The following is a 9,046-nucleotide window of genomic DNA, read 5'->3' as shown; positions in this document are numbered from 1 at the left end:
CCTGGAACTTGGACGGGCGTAGCTGATGAGGCTGCTACCCCCCACCCAGTGACAGGGTTGCTGTGAATTCTCACGCTAGGCTTTGTGCTGGTTCCTTTTGAGTTTTCTGGTTATAAAGGAGCTTGAGAACATGGAAAGAGCCGCTGGCTTGAAGGCATGACATCTAGATTCAAGTCTGAATTGTCTCACTAATTTACTATGTGACCTCTGGGCACACCTGAGTGTCCCTAGAGCCTACGGCCAGGCAGAGCTGGGCCTGCTCCAGGGGCTTGGCATGGGGATGGCAGTGGCTGGAGCTGGGTGAACTGGCTTCCTCCTTACCTGGGGTGTCACCTGTCACTCAGGTGGACACCAATATGGCTCTTGGAGTGGAAGCTCCTGCTTGCAGGAGCGCCGTTCCTTGCATGTAAACAAAGATAGTAGAATCTGCCTTACGGGGCAGTCGTGAGGAATAAATGAGATGCTCAGTTATTTCTCCCCCACGCTTGGAATTCATAAGCTCTTCTATATCCTTGTTTCCTAGTAGTTAATGAATGCTGGTCCCCGAAAAGATACATCTGTGTCCTAACCCCTGGAACTTATCAGTGTGACGTTTGGAAAAAGATGTGAGTTCAGGATCTCAAGATGAGTGTACCCTGGATTATCCAGGTGGCCCCTAAATCCAATGACAAGCGTCAGACACAGAGACACACAGGGAGGAGGGGACCACATGAAGACAGGCAGAGATTAGAGTGATGCAGCCGCAAGCTAAGAAACACCTGGAGCCACCAGAAGCTATGAGAGGCGAGGAAGTGCTCTCCCCTAGAGCTGACACCTTGATTTTGGACTTTTCACCTCCAGAACTGTGAGAATAAGTTTCTGTTTTAGCCACTAACTTTGTGGTAATTTGCTGCAGCAGCTCTAGGTGTCTAATACAATGCCTGCTGTGTATCAGGCACATTATAGGATTTTATGCACAGAAGGTTGTATCCTTTTTTCTACAAGTGAGCCAGCCAGGCACTGCTAGGCGAGAGGGAAAAGGAAGTGGGTAAAAAACAAAACCCCTAGAAAACAAACAACAATTTAATTTTTCAATTATAAAGAAAAAAAGCCCCTGTCCTTATGGGACTTAAATTCTAATGAGTGGAGACAGGTGGTAAAGCGTGTATAGTATGTTGGACGGCGAGGTATCTTGTGCAGAAAAATCAAGGGTAGGAGTTACCCTTTTAAACTGGATGGTCAGAAGAGATCACACTAATTGGTGTCATTTGGTCAGAGACATGAAGGGGGCAAGGAGGCCACATTGCAGATACCTGAAGAAAGTGTTAGGAAGAGGAAACTGCAAGTGCAAAGGCCCTGAGGTCAGAGCATGTTTTGTAGGTTGAGAGAATGTAGTGAAAAGGCCAGCTGGAGCAGAGCTAGCAAGGGCGAGGAAGAGGCCAGAGACCAGTGAAGCTCCCGATCGTGTGAAGTCATATAGGCCTTGTCGAGACTATAAAGGCTGTGACTAAGTCTGAGTTAGGAGGCCATTCTCCACCAGGGAGGTTACACAACTTGTCCAAGTTCCCAGAGCTAAAGAGGAGCCAGGACAGAACCAGGTCAGCCCAGTGCTAAAGCCTGTGCTGTCTCGGGGATGCCATCCTTCCTCCAAAAGGAAGGAAAACCAAAAGCAGCCTCTTAGTTAATATGTAATAAGTCCAAACATTCATAGAGCTCTTGGTAGCTTTCCAGGCACTTCATCTCTTACCTTGCTGGGGTCTAAGGAGTGGCAGCATTGGGATCCTGCCAAGCATTTGGATTGCCAGGCCAGTGCCAGCCAGGCCTCACTGCATCCCCTGCCCCCAGTGCCTGTGTACACCCTGGTTCCCTGGCCTCGTTAAGAATGGCCCATGCAGTACCATCTCTTCTGTACCTACAACCAGTCCTGACATTTGGCAATGGTGACTCATAGGATATAGACCCACCTGAGCACCCCTGGTGTTAACTTGTTTTGATTTCACCACCAGAGTCTCATAGTTCATGTCAGAGTCTCCCGTCTCCATCACTAAAATTATGCCAGGTCAAGGTGTGTTGTGTCTGACCTGGTCCCTTAGCACTCTTCTCTTTTTTTTTTTTTCTGCTTCCTAACAGTAAATTTTATTTTTTAATTTAATATTTTTTTTTAGGTTTGGGGGGAAATATTTTATGTGCATTTTATTAATAAACAAAATATAACATGCATTCACTTTTCTTTTCACACACACACACACTGCTTTTTATTTTTACAAGAGATAAATAAACTGACACCAAGCATTGTAAATGGATGACCACAACAAAAGCAGCAATGATTGCAATTACCAAACATGAAACACACTCATACTATGTCATAATATTGACATTCAGTCCAGTAATCCTCCACTGTTACAGCTCCTTTACTTTGCAGTGAAAATTGATTTGTATATTTTTTGCCTCTGAGTCCCTGTGGGATTTTTTTTTTTTATTCCAACAGAAAGTCACAAAAATTATAATCATCCTCATCAGTTCACTTAGTCCCATGTAATTAATTTTTTTTCATCTTGATCTTTTGTTAGCACTTTTATGAATTCATCAGTTTTCCATTAGAGTTCTGAAAATGCTTATTCATTCAGTTCAGCAGTATAGTCAGTTACCAGAAACCTGTCCTTGTCAGAGTCTTTTCCATGAATTCCTTGAAGATGAAACCCTTTTATAGGAACATTTTTGCAAAAGCATCAGAGTACACCCAGAACTGTCTGTAAATGACAAAAGACTTAAAAATGACCACAGTTAAAGATTTGATGAAAGTTCATAATAATGCAGTTGACAAGGAAATTTAGTTATTTCTGAGATATACATTTTAAAGTAATGACTAGAATTATGACCTATAACATTATACCAGAACATACAAGATTTTTAGAAATTTCATGTAATGTCTGAAACATTTATATTAACATATTTCCATACAAATAACCCAAAGAAAGTTTAGTATTAGTTGTTTTTTTTTTGTTTGTTTTTTTATACTGCAGGTTCTTATTAGTCATCAATTTTATACACACCAGCCTCAGCACTCTTCTTACCAGTGGATGGGCCATTTGAGGAGCTCAAGGTCACACACAGCCAGTGTGTGAGAGCCTGGCTTGGGCCGTTTCCCAGTGTCTTGGCCCATGTCCCGCGGCAGTGCTGGGCAGCCGGCAGCCCTTGTGAGGGGGCAGGCACAGCTGAACTCCGCCTGGTACCGCTTGAGGAACGCAGGGCTTTAAGCAGCTGCAGCCAGCTCGCAGGGTTTTTATTCCAGCTTGCCTGGAGTGGAAGAGGCAGGTTCATAGTCCTCCCACGCATAAAGGGAGTGAGGGTTTTATTAGCAGGGAATGGGGAGCTCTGGGTGGTGCCAGTTACCAAAAGTTCCTGCACCAGCAAGAGAAGGCAGCACAGCAAAGTGTGTGGCTCGGGCTTGGCCAGACCTGGGTTTGAATCCTGACTCCACATACTAGCTGTGTAACCATGGGCCAAGTTACTTAGCTTCTCAGTGCCTCACTTTCCTCATCTATAAAATGGGGGTAGCATTTCACTTGATTAAATTATATAAAGTACTTAGCACAGCACCTGGCTGTAGTGTGTGATTAGCGAAGAAGTCCATTATTATTAGCTGGCCATGACCTTGGAAATCACAGGCATAGATTATATGGATCAGCAAGGCTACTTCATGGTGGAGCTGGGACTCAGAGCCTGCAGACTCACCCAGGGGCTTTCTCTACTCCCTGCTCGTTGGTGGACCCAAGGCAAGTCTGTGTAGGGACAGTGTAGAGACCAGTTCACAGAGAGGCTGAGGCACTTGTCTAGAGTAGCCCAGCTGTAGAGGAGCTGGGGCTCGTGCAGAGTGGTGGCAGCAGGGGTGGAGAGAGGCTGGAGAATTCAAGAGCCATTTGGGAGGTTACAGAGGACAGGACTTGGCAGTTGGCCAGATATGCAGGGGCAGGGGCAGGAGCAGGGTCGGGGAGATGCCCGGTCTTCTGGCTTTTGCGGCTGCGGAGACAGTGGAACCACGATTGAGATGGGGGTGAGTGGGCACATTTGAAACAGGAAGCATGTGAAGGTGGGTAGAGAACTGGGTTCAGACATGAGTTCAAGGACCCTGTGAGACATCCAGGTGGAGATGCCCAGGGTGTAAGACTTGGGCAGAGGCAGTGAACAGCTGGGGCCGGAACCCTGCTCTTCAGACCCCAAGGCTGGAGCTGGTTCCTCGCCACACAGACCAGCCTCTGGTGGCCTTGGCTTCCTTTCCACAGTGTGGACTGGACTGCAAGCCCAAGATGGGGCTTCTCTTCCCAGAATGGCCTTGGCCTTCGGTGGATACTGACCACCTCCTCATCTGCAAAATGAGGCAGTGAGACCTGCTGTTGTCCGAAGGCTGCAGTCCTGCAGTTCTAGAATTCTGGGTAACATTCTAGGATTAAACGGGCCAGGAGCCCCCATGAATACCTGAGAAAAGGGGGGCAGCAGTTGGGAGCAATGGCCTTTGCAATGAAGAGAATTAGTTGAATGAATGATGGAGGCACAAGGAAGTGAGTCAACGGGCTTCATCAAATGAAACGATGTAAGTGTATCAATAAGTGATGGCGTACCTTAAATCCTTTCTAGAAGGCAGGTGCATAGAGTGGATAAATGATGAATGTATTCACTCTCTTGGGCAAATGAAGAGTGTGGGTGTGCTGCACTGGCTCTTCCTCCTGATGGCCTTTCATCCCCGTGTCCACCTGCCCCGCACACTGGAGAGGGGCCTGGGCTGTTGCTCGGGGTCAGGAACCAGGCTGTGGTGTGGGGGAAGCGCATCAGGAAGAGGTCGAGAGGGAGGCAGGGGGCGGCCAATTTGAAGATCCAAAACCTGACCAGCAATTTTCCTGATGTTTCCGAGAAGGAGGCGGGGACGGGAAGCAGCAAGTCATCCCAGTTCCCATGGCTCCACATTCCTGTCAAACCTGCCGCTGAAAAACCCAGCTTTCCGTATTCCTGGCCCCGCCCTTGATTAAGGTACCTTCTTCCTGTTCCCACCCCCACTCCCATTTCTCTCCCTGGGGCTGGTGGACCTGGAGGGTGGCCTTCTTCACTCTCTGATCAGGCAGGGGGCCTAGATACAAGTCCTGACACTGCCCTCTTAGAAGCTGGGAGATTTCAGGCAGGTTGCTTAACTTCTCTGGGCCTCTGCTTCCTCATCCATCAAATGGAGTGAGCAGTTCTTCCCCACCTGCCTCCCTGGGCCCCTCTGAGCCTCAGCGTATAAAGCTGTCGAGTATGATACAAGTGTTTGCTGTTACTCTTACCCGTCCCAGTTGTGTTGTATTGTGTCACCTGGAGATGAGGTTCGCCCTTGCTAACCTCTCTCTGTTCTATCTACTGGGAAAACAACTCACTCAGAGCTTCTGCAGGAAAGTCTCATGTTCGGTTTCAAATGGGAAGAGGCTTCAGGGATATACCCTCAGTCCCTGGACAGGAGATGAGAGGCTCCTTGTGGAAGTGCTATAGCACTTTGTCCATCTCTATATCACCTCCCTTGTCTTGTCTTTCTGTGACTGTTTATTGTGATTGTTTACATGTCTGTCTCCCACACTGGCCTGCCAGTCCCTCCAGGGTAGGCATGTGGAAATTCCTCTCTGAAATTGGCAAGGATTCCCCTCTAGTTTCCATCTAATTCAAGGGTGGGAATCTGTAAGAAGACCTGGAGTTGTGGCTTCCATCTGGGCCTATCAGGGAAGGCTTCAGGGAGGAGGTGATGTCTGGGCTGGGCCTTGAAGCCTGTGCAGGATTTGGAACAGCAGCAATACGTGTTTCAGAGGAAGCTAAAAGGGGCGGGGGACAGCGTGGCAGGCTGAGGCCTCCCAAGCATCCTGTGGCACAGAGAGTAAGGGGCTGGGGATGGGGTTCAGCCCCAGCTCCCCCTCTAACTGCCTCTACCATCCTGGGCAAACACCTCCCCTCCTTGGCTCCAGTCTCCTGTATACTGAGGGGCTTTGCTAAATACTCCCAAAGGGTCCTTTCCAGCCTGGATATTTCAGTGGCTTCTTTGACCTGCCTCCCCTCCGGGGACAGACCCAGAAGGCAAAGTAGGAGTATCTCCCAGCTCAGAGAGAGCCCTCCCAGTGACAGGCAGAACATGGTCCTCTCTGCTCTGGAGGTTTAATTGGAGAGTTGTTTCATTTTGGGGTAAGGATTCAAACTTTCTGGCCCAATCCCAGATAGATTTTCCAGAATGTATATACAGTATGTGGGGAACAGTAGGGTCTGTGGAGAATGGCTTGGAATAGCTGCCTATCCTCAGACATTGCTGGGATTCCAGGAAACCGAGGCTCATCCCGGCGGGCTGGGACGGAGGCACAGGATGCTGTCCTGGCACGCTCGGGGCATGCCTGTGGCGAAGTGAGGACCAGGAGAGCTGCAAAACCTCCCACATGCCTCCAGGCCCCAGCTTCGAGGTCCCACAATGTTCCTATTGTCCACAGGGCCCTGCTCCCCCGGGGAGCAGCTCAGAGCCAAGGGCCTGGGTAGGGCCCTGAGAGAAAAGCACAGTGGTCAGACCCACATGGATCTTGGAGTCAGAGAAGCTTAGAAAAATGAAATCCTAGAATTAGAAGCTCACAGGTACTGAGGCTTCAAGCTGTCCAGACTGGAAAGATGGTCCACTTCCTAAAGTCCTGCTCCCTCGCCTGTTATTTTTTTCATTATGAAGTTATACTTGCTCTACCTGACTTACCTGGATTTCTTGTCTTCCAGTGATCTGCTGTGGCCCTCTGTGTGAGCAAATTTCCTCTTGCTCATTTGGGGCTGCTTTTGTTTTAAAATTAGAGCCCCTTTCGCTTCTAGCACTGTTAATTAAACTGCAAACGATGTTGTGTTGGTATGAGAAAGTTCATTTGTTTTCTCAAGTGACTGGTTAAGATTATGATCAGAGCAAGAGTCTAAAATTAATCAGCAGCAAATATTGGATGATTCCACTTATAGGAGGTGCCTAGAGGAGTCAAATACACAGAAAGCAGAATAGTGGTTGCCAGGGGTGGGGCAGGGGTGGCGGGCAGGTATTGGGTGTGAATGCTAATGGATACAGACTTTGTGGGGTAATGAAAATACTCTAAATAAAATAATAGTTGCACAACCCTGTGAATATACTAAAAACCACTGAATTGTTCACAAGAGTGAACTTTATGGTATGTGAATTATATCTCAAAACTGTTATTTTAAAAAGTTATGCCTGCTGTTGTTACAAATTCGGACCATAATGACTTGTAAAAAGTGAATCTGGGGCTTGCCTGCTGGCTCAGTGGTTAAGAATCCATCTGCCAATGCAGGGGACATGGGTTCGAGCCCTGGTCCGGGAAGATCCCACATGCCACGGAGCAACTAAGCCCGTGCGCCACAACTACTGAGCCTGCGCTCTAGAGCCCGTGAGCCACAGTTACTGATGCCCTCTCGTCTAGAGCGCGTGCTCCGCAACAAGAGAAGCCACCGCAATGAGAAGCACGTGCACCGCAGGGAAGAGTAGACCGCTCTCGCCGCAACTAGAGAAAGCCAGCGCACAGCAACGGAGACCCAACGCAGCCCAAAATAAATAAATACGTAAGTTTATTGAAAAAAAAAAAAAGTGAGTCTGCCACACCCCCATCTCACTCCCATAATGAACCATTGACAGCATTTGGGTAGTTTTTTCCTTTCTTTGTGATGTTTTAAAATTCCATATATCTGCACATGTAAATGTTTATATACATAAGTATATATGATATATATGTTATATATATATAAATTTTGTTTTGCAAAAATGGAATCCTAGTATATCTGTTATTTTACAGCTTGCTTTTTTCACTTCTTTTGATGATGTATTTCCATGACACTTGTTAAAAAAATTTTATTGAAGTATGGTTGATTTACAATGTTGTGTTAATTTCTACTGTACGGTAAAGTAACTCAGTTATACATATATATATATTTTTTTCATATTATTTTCCATTATGGTTTATCACAGGATATTAAATATAGTTTCCTGTGCTATACAGTAGGACCTTGTTGTTTCCAGGACACTTTTTTTTTTTTTTTGTGGCCACACCGTGGGGCATGTGGGATCCTAATTCCCAGACCAGAACCTGTGCCCCCTGCAATGGGAGCGTGGAGTCTCAACCACTGGAGTGCCAGGGAAATCCCCCAGGATGCTCTTTTTAACAGCTGGTGGTTTTCTGTTTTCCAGCTGTATTGAAACTTAATTATGCTGTCCCTCATGAACATTTAGGTTGTTCCCAGTGCTTTGCTGTTAGCGAACAATGACCATCTTTGTATGTGCATCTTAGGGCCCCTGGGATAGTATTTCTGGAGGATAGAGTCCTAGAAACTGGCCTGCTGCATCACAAGGTGGGCAAAGGCCCATCTTTTATAGATGTTGACATTGAACCTTTGACAGGTGACATATTTATCCAGGGTCTCCCAGCAAGTCAGTGGCAAAGAGAGTAGGTGGTGAGTGAAATGGGGCCAACCAAGCATCACCTCCCACACCCAGGAACACACAGACACAGGTGGACTTCCAGCTCTGAGAGAGAAGCACTCCCCTGCCCCCGCCTCTGAGCAGGTGCAGAGTCAGGTGGGGACTCAACAGCCAGAGATTCCCAGAGGCAATGATGACCATGACGTTCTTTTCCCCTTCGGCCTCTCCAGGTCCCCACCATGGCCGTTCCTCTCCCTTTCATCTTTCTGAAATTTACCTTGAGATCTGTGTGTGAAAATAAGTGTAAGCTGTAAGTGCTGGTCATTCATTCACTCAGCCATTCCCACCAGTGCTCATTCGACATCAGCTTCTCCCCCCACTCCACCCCCTACCCCGTGGGGTTGTTTTTCATTCTGTCTTTGCATCTCCCTCCATCACAGACCTCCTGCAAAGCAAGCTGGCGGGAAGAATGGGAAGTGGGAAGTATGGCACCCTTTCCCAGACTAGTCAGGGCCCTCCTCTGGACGCCTGTTCTTCCTTGGGGCTTCTTTTTCCTTTGCCCCTTATCATTCTGGACGAAGAGTAGCCACTAGCCTGTCTCACTCACCACAC

This window comes from Mesoplodon densirostris, chromosome 11 (assembly GCF_025265405.1).
Source record: "Mesoplodon densirostris isolate mMesDen1 chromosome 11, mMesDen1 primary haplotype, whole genome shotgun sequence".
Classification (NCBI taxonomy): domain Eukaryota; kingdom Metazoa; phylum Chordata; class Mammalia; order Artiodactyla; family Ziphiidae; genus Mesoplodon; species Mesoplodon densirostris.
The sequence above is the reverse complement of the archived record's forward strand: the minus strand, read 5'-3'. Positions refer to the sequence as shown.